This window comes from Ranitomeya variabilis, chromosome 4 (assembly GCF_051348905.1).
Source record: "Ranitomeya variabilis isolate aRanVar5 chromosome 4, aRanVar5.hap1, whole genome shotgun sequence".
In the NCBI taxonomy this organism is placed as follows: Eukaryota; Metazoa; Chordata; class Amphibia; order Anura; family Dendrobatidae; genus Ranitomeya; species Ranitomeya variabilis.
The window spans coordinates 254,960,099-254,985,792 of NC_135235.1; the positions used below are offsets into that span (position 1 = coordinate 254,960,099).

At 46.1% G+C, this 25,694-nt stretch overlaps 2 protein-coding genes across 7 annotated transcripts in view; one reads left to right on the forward strand and one right to left on the reverse strand.

Annotated features, from left to right (window-relative positions):
• VSIG10L2 (V-set and immunoglobulin domain containing 10 like 2) overlaps positions 1 to 25,694 on the reverse strand; it is a 221,818-nt gene that overhangs the window by 71,547 nt on the left and 124,577 nt on the right. The window lies entirely within an intron of this gene.
• Positions 14,739 to 25,694, forward strand: part of LOC143764197 (protein kinase C delta type-like) — a 74,620-nt gene continuing 63,664 nt past the window's right edge. Inside the window, exons 1-2 of one of the 2 annotated variants that reach the window (XM_077249541.1) lie at positions 14,739 to 14,930; positions 15,898 to 16,080. The gene's annotated coding sequence lies outside the window, so the exon portion shown is untranslated. The remainder of the gene's footprint in view (positions 14,931 to 15,897; positions 16,081 to 25,694) is intronic. The other variant, XM_077249542.1, reaches the window with a different exon arrangement.

The following is a 25,694-nucleotide window of genomic DNA, read 5'->3' on the forward strand; positions in this document are numbered from 1 at the left end:
ACACCCCTAACTCTAATCCCAACCCTAACCCCAACACACCCCTAACCCTAGTCTTACCCCTAATTCCAACCGTAACCCTAAGGCTATGTGCTCACGTTGCGGATTTGTGTGGATTTTTCCGCAGTTTTTGAAAAATCTCCAGGTAAAACGCACTACGCTTTACCTGCGGATTTACCACGGATTTCCAGTGTTTTTTGTGTGGATTTCACTTGCGGATTCCTATTATGGAGCAGGTGTAAAACGCTGCGGAATTGCACAAAGAATTGACATGTTGCGGAAAATACAACGCAGCGTTTCCGCGCTGTATTTTCCGCACCACGGGCACAGCGGATTTGGTTTTCCATAGGTTTACGTGGTACTGTAAACGTGATGGAAAACTGATACGAATCCGCAGCGACCAATCCGCTGCGGATCCGCAGCCAAATCCTCACCGTGTGCACATAGCCTAATTCTAACCCTAATTCCAACCCTAACCCTAATTGCAACCCTAATTCTAACCCTAATTCTAACCCTAATTCTAACCCTAATTCTAACCCTAGCCCTAAGTGCAACCCTAGCCCTAAGTGCAACCCTAGCCCTAAGTGCAACCCTAGCCCTAAGTGCAACCCTAGCCCTAAGTGCAACCCTAGCCCTAAGTGCAACCCTAGCCCTAAGTGCAACCCTAGCCCTAAGTGCAACCCTAGTCCTAAGTGCATCCCTAGCCCTAAGTGCAACCCTAGCCCTAAGTGCATCCCTAGCCCTAAGTGCAACCCTAAGTGCAACCCTAGCCCTAAGTGCAACCCTAAGTGCAACCCTAGCCCTAAGTGCAACCCTAAGTGCAACCCTAAGTGCAACCCTAGCCCTAAGTGCAACCCTAAGTGCAACCCTAGCCCTAAGTGCAACCCTAAGTGCAACCCTAAGTGCAACCCTAGCCCTAAGTGCAACCCTAAGTGCAACCCTACCCCTAACCCTACCCCTACCCCTACCCCTACCCCTAACCCTACCCCTAACCCTAATGGAAAAACAAAAATAATATTTTCTGTATTTTATTATTGTCCCTACCTATGGGGGTGATAAAGGGGGGGATTTATTTACTATTTTTTTTATTTTGATCGCTGTGATAGAACTTATCATAGCGACCAAAATGTGCAGGAACGAATCTGCCGGCTGGCAGATTCGGCGGGCGCACTGCGCATGCGCCCGCCATTTTCCAAGATGGCGGCGCCCATGAAGAAGACAGACGGACACCGGGAGGGACATCGGAGCTAGGTAAGTATGGGGGGTGGGACCGGAACACAGGGGGGGGGATCGGAGGACCTGGGGAGCGGACAGGAGGACCGGGGGAGCGGACAGGAGGGAGGAGGGGAGCGGAACGGAGATCGGGGCAGAAAGGACGACTGGGGAGGCGATCGGTGGGGTGGGGGCAGATCGGGGTCTCCAGCCATGGCAGATGCTATTGCAGCATCGGCCATGGCTGGATTGTAATATTTCACCATTTTCATAGGTGAAATATTACAAATCGCTCTGATTGGCAGTTTCACTTTCAACAGCCAATCAGAGCGATCGTAGCCACGGGGGGGTGAAGCCACCCCCCCTGGGCTGAAGTACCACTCCCCCTGTCTCTGCAGATCGGGTAAAATGGGAGTTAACCCCTTCACCCGATCTGCAAGGACGCGATCATTCTGTGACACAGCATATGCGTCACAGGTCGGATTGGCACCGACTTTCATGACGCATACGCTGTGTCACAGGTCGGGAAGGGGTTAAAGGGTAACTTCAAATCGCAGAAAGACAGGAGAGTCTGGGAATATAAACTGATGACGACCTTTGACACTCTAAATGCAGGAATGAATGTGTCACACGGATTTATGTCTTTTTACATCAACTAATGAACTTGCCCATCAGACCATGTGGGGTCATCACAACAGAACCAGACCCTAATCACAGGACAATATAACAATCCTTATCTAAGAATAGGCCCAATATTTATGGACGTAACTGTTTATCACCCATGGTAATTCTGCTTCATGTCACCTGGCTTATCCATGGTTTTTTCCCCTCTCCCTTTTTTTTTCTTCTATACTATGTTGTGCATAAATATGTGATTCTTCAGAATTTGTTTTAGTCTTTGCCTGATGAAGAGACGTATGTAGTCTCGAAAGCTTGCAATTTGTTACCATCTTTTCAGTTAGCCATTAAAAGGTATCAACCACTGAGGACTCTCAATTCTAAATATTTTTCTATCTACTGGCTAACACGGTACCAAGATATATTTCTTTCCTGTAATAAATTGTAAATATGCAAAAGTTTTTTTGATCTACAGTTGTATTCCAATAAATGTTTTACGTTCTAAGTGGCTTGATTATTGTATCATAATGATTAAAAGCCTGATGTTACCATTTTACCACAGTAAATTTATCACTTAAACATGAGCCATGTATGAGGGAGTCAGAGTCGGTGTCATGGTCATGGAAATTGAGGAGTCGAAGGTTTAGCTTACCAACTCCATAGCCCAGGGGGGGGGGGGGGGGGTAAAGGATGGTGGTCTCTATATGGTGGGCACAGTATGGCCGGCACTGGTGGTGGCTCCCCAAGATTAGCAGTGTATTGGGGGGTAAAGGGTGGTGGTCTCTATATGGTGGGCACAGTATGGCCGGCACTGGACGTGGCTCCTAGAGGTTGGTAATGTATGGGAGGGCAAATGATGGTGGGCACAGTATGGCTGGCACTGGACGAGGCTGGTAGTGTATGGTGGGGTAAAGGGTGGTGGTCTCTATATAGTGGTATATAGTGGGCACAGTATGGCTGGCACTGGAGGTGGCTCCCTGAGATTAGTAGTGTATTGGGGTGTAAAGGTTGGTGGTTTCTATATGGTGGGCACAGTGTGGCCGGCACTGGATGTGGCTCCCGAAGGTTGGTAGTGTATGTGGGGGTAAAGGGTGGTGGTTTCTAAATGGTAGGCACAGTATGGCCGGCACTGAATGTGGCTCCACAAGGTAGGTAGTGTATGTGGGGGTAAAGGGTGGTGGTCTCTATATGGTGGGTACAGTATGGCTGGCACTGGACGTGACTCTCCAAGGTTGGTAATGTACAGTGGGTACGGAAAGTATTCAGACCCTTTACATTTTTCACTCTGTTTCATTGCAGCCATTTGGTAAATTCAAAAAAGTTCATTTTTTTCTCATTAATGTACACTCTGCACCACATCTTGCCTGAAAAAAAAAAAAAAAACAGAAATTTAAAAATTTTTGCAAACTTACTAAAAAAGAAACTGAAATATCACATGGTCATAAGTCTTTAGACACCTTGCTCAGTATTGAGTAGAAGCCCCCTTTTGAGCTAGTACAGCCATGAGTCTTCTTGTGAATGATGCAACAAGTTTTTCACCCCTGGATTTGGGGATCCTCTGCCATTCTTCCTTGCAGATCCTCTCCAGTTCCGTCAGGTTGGATGGTGAACGTTGGTGGACTCCATTTTCAGGTCTCTCCAGAGATGCTCAATTGTGTTTAGGTCAGGGCTCTGGCTTGGCCGGTCACGAATGGTCACAGAGTTGTTCTGAAGTCACTCCTTTGTTATTTTAGCCGTGTGCTTAGGGTCATCGTCTTGTTGGAAGGTGAACCTTTGGCCAAGTCTGAGGTCCAGAGCACTCTGGAAGAGGTTTTCATCCAGGATATCCCTTTACTTGGCCGCATTCATGTTTCCTTCAATGACAACCAGTCGTCCTGTCCCTGCAGCTGATACTCCCATGGCATGATGCGGCCACCACCATGCTTCACTGTTGGGATTGTATTGGGCAGTTGATGAGCAGTGCCTGGTTTTCTCCACACAAACCGCCTAGAATTATCACCAAAAAGGTCTATCTTCGTCTCATCAGACCAGAGAATCTTATTTCTCAGTCTGGGAGTCATTCATGTGTTTTTTAGCAAACTCTATGCGGGCTTTCATATGTGTTGCACTGAGGAGAGGCTTCCATCGGGCCACTCTGCCATAAAGGCCCGACTGGTGGAGGGCTGCAGTGATAGGTGACTTTGTTGTACTTTCTCCCATCTCCCTACTGTATCTCTGGAGCTGAGCCACAGTTATCTTGGGGTTCTTCTTTACCTCTCTCACCAAGGCTCATCTCCCACGATTGCTCAGTTTGGATGGACGGCCAGATCTAGGAAGACTTCTGGCGGTCCCAAACTTCTTCCATTTAAGGATTATGGAGGCCACTGTGCTCATAGGAACCTTGAGTACTGCAGAAATTCTGTTGTAACCTTGGCCTGATATGTGCCTTGCCACAGTTCTGTCTCTGAGCTCCTTGGCCAGTGCCTTTGTCCTCGATTCTCATTTGGTCTGACATGCACTGTGAGCTAATGAGTGCTGCTGGAGAAAATTAGGAAATACAAGCACGGTCACAGGAGCACTGAAATGAAGCCAGGACAAGACTATTGGTGTAAACTACAACGTGTTTCGACGGTACCCCATCTTTATCAGGTGATCGTGCTTCTATTTCCTAGTTTTATTCGCTCCTTCTAGAAGGTGCACGGCTGGAACTGCATTGAATCCTGCTTCCCTTTTTAACTCCCTCATTGCCCTCACAGCGCTCCTAATAGACCGCTATTTTCCTGACTTATATCTGCTGGAGAAAATAGCACAAAATAGGGTCTTATCCGAAACACAAACTGTTAATACAATTGAATTGTACTCACCAGATAGAGCTTTAATTTAGCTTGTAGGAATATTCACTGCAGCAGATCCCTTGATGACCAACTGTAGGAAAAAAAAAATGGGGTAAACGTGGATTTACTCTGCGCTGCTGAATAACTGGAAGTCCGGGCGTATTATCATAAAGAAAACCACATTTCTTTATAATACGCCCGGATTTCCAGTTATTTAGCAGAACAGAGTAAATCCACATTTACCCCATTTTTTTTCCATGGACTGCAAGCTGTGAGGTCTTATATAGACAGGTGTGCGCCTTTCCAAATCAAGTCCTATCAGTTTAATTAAACACAGCTGGCCTCCAATAAAGGAGTAGAACCATCTCAAGGAGGATAACAAGGAAATGGACAGCTTGTGACTTAAATATGAGTGTCCGCGCAAAGGGTCTGAATACTTATGACCATGTGATATTTCAGTTTTTCTTTTTTAATACATTTGCAAAAAATTCTACATTTCTGTTTTTTTTTCAGTCAAGATGGGGTGGCAGAGTGTACATTAATGAGAACAATTAACTTTTTTGAATTTACCAAATGGCTGCAATGAAACAAAGAGTTGAAATTTAAAGGGGTCTGAATACTTTCCGTACCCACTGTATAGGGGGGTAAAGGGTGGTGGTCTGTATATGGTGGGCACAGTATGTGACTCTCCGAGGTTGGTAATGTATGGGGTAAAGTGTGGTGGTCTCTATATGGTGAGTACAGTATGGCTGGCACTGGACGTGATTCTCCGAGGTTGGTAATGTATGGGGGGTAAAGGATGGTGCTCACAGTATGGCTGGCACCAGGGATGGGTATAGTGTGGTTGGCACATTACGTGACTTCTGAGGCTGGCACGGTTTTGGGTGCTGCACACATTCCGGTCGATAGCCAATACCCACCTCATTTAAGAGCCTCGATTTAAAGTTGTTCACATTTTTCAATGACATGGAGCTACAGCTTCTATGTGATGAAGAGGTTCTGCAGCAGCAGTGTGCATCATCACGAATACCCCGTCCTGACCTTACACTACAGGAATATCACCAGCCCCCTGTGGTTGGTTCTGTGCAGTCACTGAGTTTTTGATATTGTCATATCCATCATCCGGGATATTATAAGGGACCGGCGCCATACTTACCAGCAGGTGATAGTGGGAGTTGTAATCCTGGGGGTCTAGTAAGGAGACCCCACAGTGATTCCCTGCGCACGTCCCCCACTGATTAGGTAAGTTGTTTACAGCATGGAGTTGGTGTTCGGTGCCGTCCTCGCCCGTTCTGCCATCCTGTAAGGTGCCGTCTCCGGTTACTGCAGAACTCGATACCTTCAGACGCAGGAATGAAGTGTACTGTCTCATTAGTCATTTAGGGAGAGAATTGGGTATCAGGGGGCGCAGGACGTATGAGCGCAACAGAGGGAGACACGTGACCCCCCAGAGCAACAGCGCTCTTTACCACTAATCTAATAAAGGGTTAAGGAAGCTGTGATGTCTATGAGGCACATGGCGCAGAGGGGCGGTACTGATTATAGGGCCCAGGAGTAGAGGAGCGACAATGATTATAGGGCACAGGACTAGAAGAGGAGCAGCACTAATTATAGGGCCCAGGAGTAGAGGAGCAGCACTGATTATAAGGCCCAGGAGTAGAGGAGCAGCACTGATTATAGGGCACAGGACTAGAAGAGGGGCAGCACTAATTATAGGGCCCAGGAGTAGAGGAGCAGCACTGATTATAGGGCCCAGGAGTAGAGGAGCAGCACTGATTATAGGGCCCAGGAGTAGAGGAGCCGCACTAATTATAAGGCCCAGGAGTAGAGGCGCGGCACTAATTATAAGGCACAGAACTAGAGGGGCGGCACTAATTATAAGGCCCAGGAGTAGAGGAGCAGCACTGATTATAGGGCACAGGACTAGAAGAGGGGCAGCACTAATTATAGGGCCCAGGAGTAGAGGAGCCGCACTAATTATAAGGCCCAGGAGTAGAGGCGCGGCACTAATTATAGGGCACAGAACTAGAGGGGCGGCACTAATTATAGGGCCCAGGAGTAGAAGAGGGGCAGCACTAATTATAGGGCACAGGAGTACAGGGGCTGCACTAATTATAGGGCACAGGAGTAGAGGGGCGGCACTAATTATAGGGCACAGGAGTAGAAGAGGGGCAGCACTAATTATAGGGCACAGGACTAGAGGAGCAGCACTAATTATAAGGCCCAGGACTAGAGAAGCAGCACTAATTATAGGGCACAGGACTAGAGGAGCGGCACTCATTATAGGGCACAGCACTAGAGGCAGAGCACTAACTACTGTATAGGGCACAGTAGTAGAGGGACAGCACTAAATATAGAGCACACTAGAGGGGTGCCAGTAAATATAGGGGTAGCACTAATTATAGTGCACAGTAGAGGGGTGCCAGTAATTATAGGGCACTGTAGTAGAGGGGTGGCATTAATTATAGTGCACAATAAAGGGGTGCCAGTAATTATAGGGCACTGTAGTAGAGGGGCCGCACGAATTGTGGGGCACGGTACAGGGGAGTAACTATAGGACACAGTAGTAGGGGGCAGCACTAATTATAGTGCACAGTAGAGGGGTGCCAGTAAATATAGGGCATAGTAGTAGAGGGGCAGCACTAATTATAGTGCACAGTAGAGGGGTGCCAGTAATTATAGGGCACTGTAGTAGAGGGGCAGCACTTATTATAGTGCACAGTAGAGGGGTGCCAGTAATTATAGGGCACTGTAGTAGAGGGGCCGCACGAATTGTGGGGCACGGTACAAGGGTGTAACTATAGGACACAGTAGTAGAGGGGCAGCACTAATTATAGTGCACAGTAGAGGGGTGCCCGTAATTACTGCTCTTTGGTGTGTGGCACTGTGTAGGCAAAATATAACACTTTACAATGAGATGGAGGAGGGTGGAAGTTGCTATTTGATGGAGGACTGAGGTCATTAAGGCTACATTCACATTTGCGTTGTTGGGCGCAGCGTCGTCGACGCATGCATCATGCGCCCCTATCTTTAACATGGGGAGTGCATGGACATGCGCCGGTATGCGTTGTACTGCGTTTTACAACGCATGCGTCATATAGACGCACAAGACAGGGCGCAGGGGACGCTACTTGTAGCGTTTTCCCTGCGCTGAAATTCCCGATCTGTAGGATCTTATGACAACGCATACGTCGCAAAACGCTGCGTTGTGTACATGCGTTGTTGGTCGCGTCGCCGACGCTGCGCCCAACAACACAAATGTGAACGTAGCCTAATTAGGTTTTCCAGATTGCTAAAAACTACAATTCCCAGCATGCCCTGCTAGCTCTTCTCTGACTCTCAGGGCATGCTGGGAGTTATAGGTCTTTGTGCCCACTGTATGGCACTCCATGGGCACTATGGGGGCATTTTGGAATAGACATTCCTGATTCATAAGTGTAGGTGCACACGGTCAGTAACTGGCAGCGCTTTGGATGTAGCACTTTTGCAGCCATCTATTGAACGCAGGTGACTCTTCTGTATTCACAGAACCCTGCCTAAATTAATACATTATATGGGAGAAATTTATCTTACAGAGACTCGTGTCTGCAAAAGAGAAATTGACATCCTGGATGGGACCTGTGCACAGTATATACCGTGTGGGAATAAATATACTAGAAATAGGAGGAAACCAATATGGCTAAATAGAGCTGTAAGGGGCGCAATAAGGGACAAAAAGAAAGCATTTAGACAATTAAAGGAAGTAGGTAGTGAGGAGGCATAAAATAAATACAGAAAATTAAATAAATTCTGTAAAAAGCAAATCAAGGCAGCAAAGATTGAGACAGAGAGACTCATTGCCAGAGAGAGTAAAAATAATCCCAAAATATTCTTTAACTATATAAATAGTAAGAAACTAAAAAATGACAGTGTTGGTCCCCTTAAAAATAGTCTGGGTGAAATGGTGGATGAGGATGAGGAAAAAGCCAATATGCTAAATGACTTTTTTTCATCAGTATTTACAAAAGAAAATCCCGTGGCAGACAAAATGACTAGTGATAAAAATTCCCCATTAAATGTCACCTGCTTAACCCAGCAGGAAGTACAGCGGCGTCTAAAAATAACTAAAATTGACAAATCTCCGGGCCCGGATGGGATACACCCCCGAGTACTGCAGGAACTAAGTACAGTCATTGATAGACCATTATTTTTAATCTTTAAAGACTCCATAATAACAGGGTCTGTACCACAGGACTGGCGTATAGCAAATGTGGTGCCAATATTCAAAAAAGGGGCAAAAACTGAACTCGGTAATTATAGGCCAGTAAGCTTAACCTCTACTGTGGGTAAAATCCTGGAGGGCATTCTAAGGGATGCTATACTGGAGTATCTGAAGAGGAATAACCTTATGACCCAGTATCAGCACGGGTTTACTAGGGACCGTTCATGTCAGACTAATTTGATCAGCTTCTATGAAGAGGTAAGTTCCGGACTGGACCAAGGGAACCCAGTGGACGTAGTGTATATGGACTTTTCCAAAGCTTTTGATAGGGTGCCACACAAAAGGTTGTTACTAGTGTTGAGCATTCCGATACTGCAAGTATCGGGTATCGGCCGATACTTGCTGTATCGGAATTCCGATACCGAGATCCGATATTTTTGTGATATCGGGTATCGGTATCGAAACAACATTAATGTAAAAATGTGTAAAAGAGAGAATTAAAATAAAAAATATTGCTATACTCACCTCTCCGACGCAGCCTGCACCTTACCGAGGGAAGCGGCAGCGTTCTTTGTTTAAAATTTGCGCTTTTCTTTCCTTTACGTGAGTCCCGGCTTGTGATTGGTTGCGTGCCGCCCATGTGACCGGGACGCAACCAATCACAGCAAGCCGTGACGTAATTTCAGGTCCTTCAGGATTTTAAAATTACGTTCCGGCGTTGTGATTGGTTGCGTCGCAGTCACATGGGCGACGCAACCAATCACAGCAAGCCGTGACGTAATTTCAGGTCCTTAAGGATTTTAAAATTACGTCCCGGCTTTGTGATTGGTTGCGTCGCAGTCACATGGGAGACGCAACCAATCACAAGCCGTGACGTCACGGGAGGCTGGACACGCGCGCATTTTAAAATGGGCGCGTGTCCAGCCTCCCGTGACGTCCCGGCTTGTGATTGGTTGATCGCGGCGCAACCAATCACAAGCCGGGACGTCACGGGAGGCTGGACACGCGCGCATTTTAAAATGGGCGCGTGTCCAGCCTCCCGTGACGTCCCGGCTTGTGATTGGTTGATCGCGGCGCAACCAATCACAAGCCGGGAGGCTGGACACGCGCGCATTTTAAAAAGCGCGCGTGTCCAGCCTCCCGTGACGTCACGGCTTGTGATTGGTTAATGGCGGCCATGTTGCCGGGACGCGGACCAATCACAGCAAGCCGTGACGTAATTTCGTCACGGCTTGCTGTGATTGGTCCGCGTCCCGGCAACATGGCGCCGTGACCAATCATAAGCCGGGACGTCACTGGAGGCTGGACACGCGCGCTTTTTAAAAAGCGCGCGTGTCCAGCCTCCCGTGACGTCACGGCTTGTGATTGGTTAATGGCGGCCATGTTGCCGGGACGCGGACCAATCACAGCAAGCCGTGACGTAATTTCGTCACGGCTTGCTGTGATTGGTCCGCGTCCCGGCAACATGGCCGCCCTGACCAATCACAAGCCGGGACTTCACGTAACCAAGTAAAAGCGCGAATTTTAAACAAACAACGCTGCCGGTTCCCTCGCTGAGGTCCAGGCTGCGTCGGACAGGTGAGTATAGCGATATTTTTTATTTTAATTCTTTCTTTTACACATTTATATGGATCCCAGGGCCTGAAGGAGAGTTTCCTCTCCTTCAGACCCTGGGAACCATCAGGATACCGTCCGATACTTGAGTCCCATTGACTTGTATTGGTATCGGGTATCGGTATCGGATTGGATCCGATACTTTGCCGGTATCGGCCGATACTTTCCGATACTGATACTTTCAAGTATCGGACGGTATCGCTCAACACTAGTTGTTACATAAAATGAGAGTAATGGGGATAGGGGAAAATATGTGTAAGTGGGTTGAGAGCTGGCTCAGGGATAGGAAACAAAGGGTGGTTATTAATGGAGCACACTCGGACTGGGTCGCGGTTAGCAGTGGGGTACCACAAGGGTCAGTATTGGGCCCTCTTCTTTTTAACATATTTATTAATGACCTTGTAGGGGGCATTCAGAGTAGAATTTCAATATTTGCAGATGACATTAAACTCTGCAGGGTAATCAATACAGGGGAGGACAATTTTATATTACAGGATGATTTATGTAAACTAGAAGCTTGGGCTGATAAATGGCAAATGAGTTTTAATGGGGATAAATGTAAGGTCATGCACTTGGGTAGAAGTAATAAGATGTATAACTATGTGCTTAATTCTAAAACTCTGGGCAAAACCGTCAATGAAAAAAACCTGGGTGTATGGGTTGATGACAAACTCAAATTCAGTGGCCAGTGTCAGGCAGCTGCTACAAAGGCAAATAAAATAATGGGATGTATTAAAAGAGGCATAGATGCTCATGAGGAGAACATAATTTTACCTCTATACAAGTCACTAGTTTGACCACACTTAGAATACTGTGCACAGTTCTGGTCTCCGGTGTATAAGAAAGACATAGCTGAACTGGAGCGGGTGCAGAGAAGAGCGACCAAGGTTATTAGAGGACTGGGGGGTCTGCAATACCAAGATAGGTTATTACACTTGGGGCTATTTAGTTTGGAAAAACGAAGACTAAGGGGTGATCTTATCTTAATGTATAAATATATGAGGGGACAGTACAAAGACCTTTCTGATGATCTTTTTAATCATAGACCTGAGACAGGGACAAGGGGGCATCCTCTACGTCTGGAGGAAAAAAGGTTTAAGCATAATAACAGACGCGGATTCTTTACTGTAAGAGCAGTGAGACTATGGAACTCTCTGCCGTATGATGTTGTAATGAGTGATTCATTAAGTAAATTTAAGAGGGGACTGGATACCTTTCTGGAAAAGTATAATGTTACAGGGTATATACACTAGATTCCTTGATAAGGCGTTGATCCAGGGAACTAGTCTGATTGCCGTATGTGGAGTCGGGAAGGAATTTTTTTCCCCAAGGTGGAGCTTACTCTTTGCCACATGGTTTTTTTTTGCCTTCCTCTGGATCAACATGTTAGGGCATGTTAGGTTAGGCTATGGGTTGAACTAGATGGACTTACAGTCTTCCTTCAACCTTAATAACTATGTAACTATGCTGGAAAGATGCGCCCCATGTCCGTCAGGTGCACACAGTCAGTAAATGCAGCAGGTTGGATGCTGGGTACTCGTGCAGAGGCCAGATGTTACGGAATAGTGGATGGGATTTCAAGAAATCCCATGTCTGCTATGTGTTCATAGACGCCCGCAAATTTCACTCATACAATATATTGGAAGCGATGAATGCGCATGGTTCAGTGATCACAGAGGATATGTGACCACGGTCAGGAATTTGCAGGGCTTTGGACGCAGCACGTTTGCTGACGGCTTTAGACCGCAGGCGATTCTGCACCCATTATATTTTATGGGTATTGTATTCCCACGGTCAGTAAATGCTGCGGGTTGAACGCTGTATACATCAGCAGCGTCCAGATGTTACAGCATAGTGAGGGGATTTCAAGAAACCCCATGTCCATTATGTGTGCACTGATGCCCGCGGATCACCTACGGAAATGTAAATATATAAATAAATATCACCCGTGTAAGGCTACTTTCACACTAGCGTCGTGCACTGCACGTCGCAATGCGACGTGCCGACGCAACGACGCTAGCGTTGAAAGCGCCGCACAACGGGGGCAGCGGATGCAGTTTTTCAACGCATCCGCTGCCCCATTGTGAGGTGCGGGGAGGAGGGGCAGAGTTCCGGCCGCGCATGCGCGGTCGGAAATGGCGGACCGTCGGCACAAAAAATGTTACATGTAGCGTTTTTTTGTGCCGACGGTCCGCCAAAACACGACGCATCCGTCGCACGACGGATGCGACGTGTGGCAATCCGTCGCTAATGCAAGCCAATGGAGACAAAACGCATCCTGCAAGCACTTTTGCAGGATGCGTTTTTTCTCCAAACGACGTATTGCGACGGAGGCTAGTGTGAAAGTAGCCTAAGGCTACGAGCCTCCGCAAGATAAATATCACCCGTGTAAGGCTACAAGCCTCCACAAGATAAATATAACCCGTGTAAGGCTACGAGCCTCCGCAAGATAAATATCACCCGTATAAGACTACGAGCCTCCGCAAGATAAATATCACCCATGTAAGGCTACGAGCCTCCGCAAGATAAATATCACCCGTGTAAGGCTACGAGCCTCCACAAGATAAATATCACCCATGTAAGGCTACGAGCCTCCGCAAGATAAATATCACCCATGTAAGGCTACGAGCCTCCGCAAGATAAATATCACCCGTATAAGACTACGAGCCTCCGCAAGATAAATATCACCCGTGTAAGGCTACGAGCCACCGCAAGATAAATATCACCCATGTAAGGCTACGAGCCTCCGCAAGATAAATATCACCCATGTAAGGCTACGAGCCTCCACAACATATTTATCACCCATGTAAGGCTACGAGTCTCCGCAAGATAAATATCACCCATGTAAGGCTACGAGCCTCCGCAAGATAAATATCACCCATGTAAGGCTACGAGCCTCCACAAGATAAATATCACCCATGTAAGGCTACGAGCCTCCACAACATATTTATCACCTGTGTAAGGCTTCTTTCACACTTCAGTTGTTTGGTGTCAGTCACTTCCGACATAGTGACGGATCGACGGATCCGTCACAATTGTTGAGAAAACGGTTCCAACGGATCCGTTTTTTTTTACGGATCCGTTACTTGGGGGTTGTCTGGGAAAAATATCTACTTTTTGGAGCATGCGCAATTGAAAAAACGGATTGGGGCGACGGATCCGCCGAAATGACGGTTGCGACCATAGGCGGCCATTCTATGGAATGACGGACGCGATGGATCCGCTGCGAACCGTCATTTCGGCGTTGACAAAAAACGTTTCAATGTCCGTCTATATCTAGACAACGTCCGCCAAATTTCGACGGATCCGTCGCATGACGGATGGAACTGACGACCATCCGTCACAATCCGTCGCCAATGCAAGTCTATGGGAAAATAACGGATCCGCCAAAAAAAAAATTACGGATCCGTTATTTGAGGAAACTGGCGGTTTTAGACTGACGCGAAAAAACTGAAGTGTGAAAGAGGCCTAAAGGTACCGTCACACTAAGCGACGCTGCAGCGATAGCGACAGCAATGCCGATCGCTGCAGCGTCGCTGTGTGGTCGCTGGAGAGCTGTCACACAGACCGCTCTCCAGCGACCAGCGATGCCGAGGTCCCCGGGTAACCAGGGTAAACATCGGGTTGCTAAGCGCAGGGCCGCGCTTAGTAACCCGATGTTTACCCTGGTTACCAGCGTAAAAGTTAAAAAAACAAACATTACATGCTCACCTGCGCGTCCCCCAGCCTCTGCATCCTGACGCTGACTGAGCTCCGGCCCTAACAGCAGAGCGGTGACGTCACCGCTGTTGCTTTCACTTTCAGTTTAGGGCCGGCGCTCAGTGTCAGGAAGCAGAGGCTGGGGGACGCGCAGGTGAGCATGTACTGTTTGTTTTTTTAACTTTTACGCTGGTAACCAGGGTAAACATCGGGTTACTAAGCGCGGCCCTGCGCTTAGTAACCCGATGTTTACCCTGGTTACCAGTGTAAAATATCGCTGGTATCGTCGCTTTTGCTGTCAAACACGGCGATACACGGCGACCTAGCGACCAAATAATGTGCAGACCTTCTAGCAGCGACCAGCAATTTCACAGCGGGATCCAGATCGCTGCTGCGTGTCAAATACAGCGATATCGCCATCCAGGTCGCTGCAACGTCACGGATTGCTGGCGATATCGCCTAGTGTGACGGTACCTTTAGGCTTCAAGCCTCCGCAAGGTAAATATCACCCGTGTAAGGTTACGAGCCTCTGCAAGATAAATATCACCTAGGCTACGAGTCTCCGCAAGATAAATATCACCCGTGTAAGGCTACGAGCCTCCACAAGATAAATATCACCCATGAAAGGCTACGAGCCTCCGCAAGATAAATGTCACCTGTACAAGGCTATGTCCCCACGGCCAGGAACCAGCAGCGCTTTGGACGCAGCAGTGCTGTACTGGGGGCGGCAGGTGTGTGAAGACCCCGACTGCTTCTGAAGACCGACGACAGCAAAGGTAAGTGTCTGTATACAGTATATAGTGTATGTAACAGTATATAGAGTATATACTAGTATGAATATAGTATATAGTGTACATGACGGGACGTACTAAAGAATGAAGAAAAGGAATGAACATAACTTATAGGTCAAAAGACATGAAGAGGTAATATAGATTTCTTATGCATCTTGGATATGAAATGAACGTGACTTATATGTAGACAATTAGGAAATCAACACAGATCCCATATACACGGGTGTATATTATATTCCCTGTGCTTTATAGGTGGGGAATGAACATGAAATATATGTAGATAATAGAGAAGTGAACACATTCCCCATATATACAGGTGTATATTACAGTCCATGAGCTTTATAGGTGGGGAATGAACATGAAATATATGTAGATAATAGAGAAATGAACACATTCCCCATATATACAGGTGTATATTACAGTCCATGAGCTTTATGGGTGGGGCAGCACGGTGGCTCAGTGGATAGCAGCGCTTGCAGTCCTGGGTTCTAATCCCACCTTGGACAACATCTGCAAGGAGTTTGTGTGTTCTCCCCGTGTTTGTGTGGGTTTCCTCCGGGTCCTCCGGTTTCCTCCAACATTCCAAAGACATACTGATAGGGAATCTAGATTGTGAGCCCCATCGGGGACAGTGATGATAATGTGTGCAAACTGTAAAGCGCTGTGGAATATGTTAGTGCTATATAAAAATAATTTATATGGGGAATGTGTTCATTCTCCTATTATCTACATATATTTTATGTTCATCCCCCACCTATAAAGCTCAGGGAATATAATATACACCTCTTTATATGGGGAATGTGTTGATTTCCTAATTGTCTACATATAAATCATGTTCATTTCATGCTGTATCTAAGATGCATAAGAAATCTATAATACCTCTGCATCTCTTTGGACCTATAAGTTATTATGTTCATTCTTTTTCTTTATTCCTTTTCTTAATTCTTTTTAGTGAGTCCCGAGGGAAGAGTGACGTGATAGCCGATGTTCACATGGGTCAGATACCTGCCAGAACTTAGAAGGAAGGAGGAGAAGTGTCAGACTCACTGACTGCTGGGAGGCTGTTCTCTGCCGCTATCAGAGGTAGTGAAGAGGCAAAAGGAGGTGGTGACAGCTGGAGATCTGGCCAGTAATGGTATGTGCACGCGTAGAATGGTCCACTGCGGATTTTTCCGCAGCAGATTAAATAAATCCGCAGGGCAAAAACACTGCGTTTTTCCTGCGGATTAATCGCGGTTTTTGTGCGGATTCCACTGCGGTTTTACACCTGCGGGTTTCTATTATGGAGCAGGTGTAAAACCGCTGCGGATTCCGCACAAAGAATTGACATGCTGCGGAATGTAAACCACTGCGTTTCCGCGCATTTTTTTCCGCAGCATGTGCACTGCGGATTGCGTTTCCCATAGGTTTACATTGTACTGTAAACTCATGGGAACCCGCTGCGGACCCGCAGCAAAATCCGCAGCGTGTGAACATAGCCAAAGTGCTGAAGGAGGACTGAAGATGGGAGAATGCACCTGCCAGAGCGACATCATATGTAAGTAATAAAATGTGTGCAGACTTACTGTCATCTATGTGTATTACATACTTCTGTGCACCTGTTTGTAAAAATATAATATATATATATATATATATATATATATATATATATATATATATATATATATATATATATATATATATATATATATATATATATATATTGTAGCATAGCGCCTACTACGTGTCTTGGGGAACACTCGATTGGCAGCAGAATCAAAGCATTCGGGCACGGTTTTCTATCGAAACACAGTCTTTTCGGTTTATTTCACACAATGTAAACCATATCCACAGGAACTTGGTAACAGATTAAACACCGTCTGCAAATATTCATCTTTACCACAGTTCGTCTCTTACCCCGGTCAGCATTATACACGGTTTTCAGACCGTTACCCGTTGGCAACCTTTACGGGTTCCTGGACACCCCTTGGCCTCCGAGGTGCCCATACACAATGTCTCTCACTCTGACCCGGTCAGTATCACACGGTTCCTTCCCATTACCTGTTGGTGCCACACAGGTTTCCCGGATACCACTCCTCCACGGAGGTATCCATCAGACGTTTCTCACTGACCCCGGTCAGTATCATACATGGATCTCCATCCGTCCCACACACTCACACTGACTTCAGGTCAGTCCCAGGTCCTCAACACAGACCTCCCAGGTCTACAGTCTCCAGGTGCTTCCAGGACGACTCCACTCGCATGAGCCTCCAACACCAACCGTCCGTGCTATGTCCAGCACGCAGGCTCTCCAGCCTGGAATGGGCACTGTGTGCTTCCAGGACGTCTGTCCCCACCTGAAACCGTCCAGCACCCAGGCCACTCTGCAGTGTCCTGTCAGGACACACGGAAGTGTGTCCACCCTGACAGACACTTACTCACTAACACTCACATTCCCATTCCACCATGTGCTCCACACACCTCCTTTACATAGGTGTAACCACACCCAGGTACCTGTCACATGGCTAGTCAGGTGAGAGTGACATCACCACAGGTCCTTGCACACCATATATATGCCTCAATGCATATCTCAAGGAGCACACACAGCGCCCCCTAGCTGCCACAGGGGTCGCTTTACCACAATATATCTAATATATAAAGCTGTATGTGTGTATGTCCGGGATTGGCATCTGAACCATCGCAGCTACAGCCACAAAATTTTGCACAGTCACACGTCTGGACCCCGAGAGCGTCATAGGCTATGTTGTGAGGTGAAATTTTAACCCCGTGCTTTCCAATTCACCAAACAATTTTGCCCCTATCTACATAATGGGGAAAAAGTGAAAGGAAAAGTGTTGGAGGCGTCGCAGCTACAGGCACAAAATTTTGCACAGTCACACGTCTGGACCCCGAGAGCGTCAAAGCTATGTTGTGAGGTGAAATTTTAACCCCGCGCTTTCCAATTCACCAAACAATTTTGCCCCTATCTACATGATGGAGAAAAAATGAAAGGAAAAGTGTTGGAGGCAAATTAACAGCTGCCAGATGTGAACAAGGGGGACTTAAAGAATGAGAGTGATGGCGCCAAAGAGTATATACTGTACAGTTGCTAAGGTGGGGCCCCGACATGGGATAATCACCACACCACCACGGGGATATGAACACACACACACACAAAATGCGCCACACACTACCACGTGCTCGAACACATATACCACCCTCAGCGCACATTTCACCACACATACACCAACCTCGCCACATAAAAGTCGAAACACAAAAGTCGCCGCTCAAAACTCGCCACGCGCAAAACTCTCCACATGCAAAACTCGCCACACGTGCAAAACTCACCTCATGGAAAACTCGCCACACGCAAAACTTGCACACGCGGAAAAATTGCCACATGCACAAAAGTTGCAACACATGCAAAAGTTGTCTCACACAAAACTTGCACATACTCAAAAGGCACCACACATAAAACTCGCCACGCGCAAAACTCGCCATGCGCAAAACTTGCTGCACACAACTTGCTACGCTAACCTGTCACATGCAACTCGACACACAAAAAGTTGCTACACGCATGTTGCCACACAACTCATCTCACAAAAGTCGCTACATGCATGTCGCCACAGGCAACTCAACACACACAACTTGACACATGAAACTCGCCCTAAAACACACACAAGTCTGGTATTATCCTTCAAAAATAAAAATCTGATTAATAAGCAGACAAACTACAAGAGCAACAAATGTACCATATAGGAATCCGGCAGCTGTCAGTCACATGACCAGTCTATTATGTGTATGTGTGAGCTAATATATACTGCCAAGGGGTGGGCTTCCTGTTGGCTGGGGATTTATCAGGCTGCCAATTTAGCTTACAAATACTGAGGTAAAAATACTGACAAAATAAGTGTGAACGAGGTCTAATACAGGAGGAGATGACATACAGATATATACTATATACAGGAGGAGATGACACACAGGTATATACTATTTACAGGGGAGATGACGCACAGGTATATACTATATACAGGAGGAGATGACACACAGATATATACTATATACAGGAGAGATGACACACAGGTATATACTATAGAGGAGGAGATGACATACAGGTACATACTACATACAGGAGGAGATGACATACAGGTATATACTATATATAGGAGGAGATGACACACAGGTATATGCTATGTATAGGAGGAGATGACATACAGGTATATACTATATACAGGAGGAGATGACACACAGGTATATACAGGAGGAGATGACATACAGGTACATACTATATACAGGAGGAGATGACACACAGGTATATACTATATTCAGGAGCAGATAACACACAGGTACATACTATATACAGGAGGAGATGACATACAGGTATATACTATATACAGGAGATGACATACAGGTGTATACTATATATAAGACAGATGACAAACATGTATATACTGAGGGGAAAATGAGAGGTGTGAGGTGAAAATGAGGGGTGTGAGGTGAAAATGAAAAGGTGTGAGTGCAAAATAAGAGGAGTGAGGGAAAATAGTGGAGTGATCGGAAAATGACAGATGCGAGGTCGAAATGACAAGTGTTAGGGGGGAATGAGAGGAGTGAGGGGGAAAATGAGAGGCGTGATGGGAAAATAAGAGAAGTGAGGTGCTATAACTAACCACAGATATTTACTATGCCCAGGCAACGCCGGGCTCTTCAGCTTATATATATATATATATATATATATATATATATATATATATATATATATATATATATATATATATATATATTATACACAGTACAGACCAAAAGTTTGGACACACCCTCTCATTTAAAGATTTCTCTGTATTTTCTTGACTATGAAAATTGTAAATTCACACTGAAGGCATCAAAACTATGAATTAACACATGTGGAATTATATACTTAACAAAAAAGTGTGAAATAGATGAAAATATGTCTTATATTCTAGGTTCTTCAAAGTAGCCACCTTTTGCTTTGATGACTGCTTTGCACACTCTTGGCATTCTCTTGATGAGCTTCAAGAGGTAGTCCCCGGGAATGGTTTTCACTTCACAGGTGTGCCCTGTCAGGTTTAATAAGTGGGATTTCTTGCCTTATAAATGGTGTTGGGACCATCAGTTGTGTCGTGCAGAAGTCTGGTGGATACACAGCTGATAGTCCTACTGAATAGACTGTTAGAATTTGTATTATGGCAAGAAAAAAGCAGCTAAGTAAAGAAAAATGAGTGGCCATCATTACTTTAAGAAGTGAAGGTCAGTCAGTCCGAAAAATTGGGAAAACTTTGAAAATGTCCCCAAGTGCAGTGGCAAAAAGCCCACGCCATTTTTTTTGGGTCATTTTTTAAAAAATTAAACAGATATTGCGTTTAAGGCCTGGGGTAACACTAGCGAGAAACTCGCACGAGTCTCGCACCTCAATACCCGGCACTGCCGCTGGCACTCGGGACCGGAGTGTGCGGCTGCAGACCCGTTGAAGCGCAAGCACTGCGCGAAACGGTCGTCGTCTCCTCCTGCTCGCCCGAGCTCCACTCCTCTTCCCCCGGCCATGAAGTTTTATCCATGAAGATTGAATAAAGCTGTTTTTTTGAGATCGGTGAGTGCATTCCGCTTTTTCTTCTTTTCATTCTATGGACCACATCTGTTTTTCTATAGAGTTGCACCCGGAATCTTAGGTGTGGCTGTTCTGGACAAAGATGACTTATAAATACCAGCTTTTATTCTATTAATAAGTTTTGGGCAGTGCCTTTCACCTTTGTCTTCGTTTCTGAAAACCATAAGTAAGACGTTGGGTGAGAAGGAGACAACTGTTAGTGCAATAGTAAGAAAATGGAAGAAATACAAATTTCTGTCAATCGACATCAATCTGGGGCACCATGCAAAATCTCACCACATGGGGTATCCTTGATCATGAGGAAGGTGAGAGGTCAGCCTAAAACTACACAGGGGGAACTTGTTAATGATCTCAAGGCAGCTGGGCCCACAGTCACCAAGAAAACCACTGGTAACACATTACGCCATAAAGGTTTTAAATCCTGCAGTGCTCGCATGGTCCCTCTGCTCAAAATGGCACATGTGCAGGCCCGTCTGAAGTTTGCCAATGAACACCTGGATGATTCTGAAAGTAATTGGGAGAAGGTGCTGTGGTCAGATGAGACAAAAATTTAAGTCTTTAGCATTAACTCGACCCGCCATGTTTGGAGGAAGAGAAATGCCTATGACTAGGGTTGAGCGACTTTCATTTTTTTAAGATCGAGTAGGGTTTTGGGAAACCCGATTTTGTCCAGAGTCGAGTCGAGTGCAGTCGGCCGATTGTCGCTAAAAGTCGGGGATCGACCGAAACACGAAACCCAATGCAAGTCAATGGGGAAGCATAGTCGGCAGTGAGTGGAGGCCAGGAAAACACCTACAGTGCCCATTTTAATGCCAAAAACATCCATTCTTGTTTCTGAAGCTTGTCAATCTTAATTAACTTTATAATAATAGTTGGGCATAGGAAATTGGGGGTCATTTGGCAAAAGTTGTGGGGGGAGTAGGGCTGGCTCAAGTTTTTCGTGGGCCCAGGAAATGCGGACTACGTCACGGCGGTGTTGCAGGGAGAGGTAAGTATTTCAACGTTGCAAGTGCTGTGATCCTGAGCAAGCAGGGGGGGCCCACTCGTTTGCATTGGCACTGGCACAGGGCCCCTCAAAGTACGGCGGTGTGTTTGCATGGCGGGGGCGCCTCCCACCAGCAGCGACACTTTTGCGTACTCTGAGGGGCCCTGTGCCAGTGACGTCGCCAACGAGTATGCCCCCCCACCTGATGAAGGAACCTGCACTTTCATCTGCACCTTCCTCTTTGTCCCCGTGTAAGGTGGTATAACATGCGGGAAGGGGAACCTTACTTTCAGCAGGGTCAGATTCTGGCTGTGTAGAGTACAAGGGGAATGTAGTGGTCTAGGTCAATGTACCAGCAGACTCATCTAGCAGTGGCTGGGCAATGGGCAGGATGAGGAGGAAACAGATATAGGGCCAAAGAATAAAGTAGGCTAAATGCAGTTCAAAATTGGTAACAGGACTAAACAGGCGGCATTGCTTTGTTCAGTGGAGTAGCAAACCCAAGAGCAGCAGACACTGTTTCAAGGGCCTAACCACACTAGTAGGCCAAATGCAGTTTAATATCTGATAGTATAGGCCGAAAGCCAGAATGTGGAAGCTCAGCTTTGTTCAGTTGAGGACAACACCAGGGAGGGGCAGACACCGTTAGTAGGCCGGAACAGCCAATTTTTTAAAAAACAGCAGTTAATAAGAGCCAGAAGGTAGAAGCTCAGCTTTATTCAGTTGAGGACAACACCAGGCAGGGGCAGACACCTTTAGTAGGCCGGAACAGACAATTTTTAAAAAAAACAGCAGTTAATAAGAGGCAGAAGGTAGAAGCTCAGCTTTATTCAGTTGAGGACAACACCAGGCAGGGGCAGACACCTTTAGTAGGTCGGAACAGCCAATTTTTAAAAAAAACAGCAGTTAATAAGAGGCAGAAGGTAGAAGCTCAGCTTTATTCAGTTGAGGACAACACCAGGCAGGGGCAGACACTTTTAGTAGGCCGGAACAGCCAATTTTTTAAAAAAACAGCAGTTAATAAGAGGCAGAAGGTAGAAGCTCAGCTTTATTCAGTTGAGGACAACACCAGGCAGGGGCAGACACCTTTAGTAGGCCGGAACAGCCAATTTTTTAAAAAAACAGCAGTTAATAAGAGGCAGAAGGTAGAAGCTCAGCTTTATTCAGTTGAGGACAACACCAGGCAGGGGCAGACACCTTTAGTAGGCCGGAACAGCCAATTTTTAAAAAAAACAGCAGTTAATAAGAGGCAGAAGGTAGAAGCTCAGCTTTATTCAGTTGAGGACAACACCAGGCAGGGGCAGACACCTTTAGTAGGCCGGAACAGCCAATTTTTTTAAAAAACAGCAGTTAATAAGAGGCAGAAGGTAGAAGCTCAGCTTTATTCAGTTGAGGACAACACCAGGCAGGGGCAGACACCTTTAGTAGGCCGGAACAGCCAATTTTTTTAAAAAACAGCAGTTAATAAGAGGCAGAAGGTAGAAGCTCAGCTTTATTCAGTTGAGGACAACACCAGGCAGGGGCAGACACCTTTAGTAGGCCGGAACAGCCAATTTTTTTAAAAAACAGCAGTTAATAAGAGGCAGAAGGTAGAAGCTCAGCTTTATTCAGTTGAGGACAACACCAGGCAGGGGCAGACACCGTTAGTAGGACGGAACAGCCAATTTTTTAAAAAAACAGCAGTTAATAAGAGCCAGAAGGTAGAAGCTCAGCTTTATTCAGTTGAGGACAACACCAGGCAGGGGCAGACACCTTTAGTAGGACGGAACAGCCAATTTTTTAAAAAAACAGCAGTTAATAAGAGGCAGAAGGTAGAAGCTCAGCTTTATTCAGTTGAGGACAACACCAGGCAGGGGCAGACACTTTTAGTAGGCCGGAACAGCCAATTTTTTTAAAAAACAGCAGTTAATAAGAGCCAGAATGTGGAAGCTCAGCTTTGTTCAGTTGAGGACAACACCAGGGAGGGGCAGACACCGTTAGTAGGCCGGAACAGCCAATTTTTTAAAAAACAGCAGCTAATAAAAGCCAGAAGGTAGAAGCTCAGCTTTATTCAGTTGAGGACAACACCAGGCAGGGGCAGACACCTTTAGTAGGCCGGAACAGCCAATTTTTTAAAAAAACAGCAGTTAATAAGAGGCAGAAGGTAGAAGCTCAGCTTTATTCAGTTGAGGACAACACCAGGCAGGGGCAGACACCTTTAGTAGGCCGGAACAGCCAATTTTTTAAAAAAACAGCAGTTAATAAGAGGCAGAAGGTAGAAGCTCAGCTTTATTCAGTTGAGGACAACACCAGGCAGGGGCAGACACCTTTAGTAGGCCGGAACAGCCAATTTTTTAAAAAAACAGCAGTTAATAAGAGGCAGAAGGTAGAAGCTCAGCTTTATTCAGTTGAGGACAACACCAGGCAGGGGCAGACACCTTTAGTTGGCCGGAACAGCCAATTTTTTAAAAAAACAGCAGTTAATAAGAGGCAGAAGGTAGAAGCTCAGCTTTATTCAGTTGAGGACAACACCAGGCAGGGGCAGACACCTTTAGTAGGCCGGAACAGCCAATTTTTTAAAAAAACAGCAGTTAATAAGAGGCAGAAGGTAGAAGCTCAGCTTTATTCAGTTGAGGACAACACCAGGCAGGGGCAGACACCTTTAGTAGGCCGGAACAGCCAATTTTTTAAAAAAACAGCAGTTAATAAGAGGCAGAAGGTAGAAGCTCAGCTTTATTCAGTTGAGGACAACACCAGGCAGGGGCAGACACCTTTAGTAGGCCGGAACAGCCAATTTTTTTAAAAAACAGCAGTTAATAAGAGGCAGAAGGTAGAAGCTCAGCTTTATTCAGTTGAGGACAACACCAGGCAGGGGCAGACACCTTTAGTAGGCCGGAACAGCCAATTTTTTTAAAAAACAGCAGTTAATAAGAGGCAGAAGGTAGAAGCTCAGCTTTATTCAGTTGAGGACAACACCAGGCAGGGGCAGACACCTTTAGTAGGCCGGAACAGCCAATTTTTAAAAAAAACAGCAGTTAATAAGAGGCAGAAGGTAGAAGCTCAGCTTTATTCAGTTGAGGACAACACCAGGCAGGGGCAGACACCTTTAGTAGGCCGGAACAGCCAATTTTTTTAAAAAACAGCAGTTAATAAGAGGCAGAAGGTAGAAGCTCAGCTTTATTCAGTTGAGGACAACACCAGGCAGGGGCAGACACCGTTAGTAGGACGGAACAGCCAATTTTTTAAAAAAACAGCAGTTAATAAGAGCCAGAAGGTAGAAGCTCAGCTTTATTCAGTTGAGGACAACACCAGGCAGGGGCAGACACCTTTAGTAGGACGGAACAGCCAATTTTTTAAAAAAACAGCAGTTAATAAGAGGCAGAAGGTAGAAGCTCAGCTTTATTCAGTTGAGGACAACACCAGGCAGGGGCAGACACTTTTAGTAGGCCGGAACAGCCAATTTTTTTAAAAAACAGCAGTTAATAAGAGCCAGAATGTGGAAGCTCAGCTTTGTTCAGTTGAGGACAACACCAGGGAGGGGCAGACACCGTTAGTAGGCCGGAACAGCCAATTTTTTAAAAAACAGCAGCTAATAAAAGCCAGAAGGTAGAAGCTCAGCTTTATTCAGTTGAGGACAACACCAGGCAGGGGCAGACACCTTTAGTAGGCCGGAACAGCCAATTTTTTAAAAAAACAGCAGTTAATAAGAGGCAGAAGGTAGAAGCTCAGCTTTATTCAGTTGAGGACAACACCAGGCAGGGGCAGACACCTTTAGTAGGCCGGAACAGCCAATTTTTAAAAAAAACAGCAGTTAATAAGAGGCAGAAGGTAGAAGCTCAGCTTTATTCAGTTGAGGACAACACCAGGCAGGGGCAGACACCTTTAGTAGGCCGGAACAGCCAATTTTTTAAAAAAACAGCAGTTAATAAGAGGCAGAAGGTAGAAGCTCAGCTTTATTCAGTTGAGGACAACACCAGGCAGGGGCAGACACCTTTAGTTGGCCGGAACAGCCAATTTTTTTAAAAAACAGCAGTTAATAAGAGGCAGAAGGTAGAAGCTCAGCTTTATTCAGTTGAGGACAACACCAGGCAGGGGCAGACACCTTTAGTAGGCCGGAACAGCCAATTTTTTAAAAAAACAGCAGTTAATAAGAGGCAGAAGGTAGAAGCTCAGCTTTATT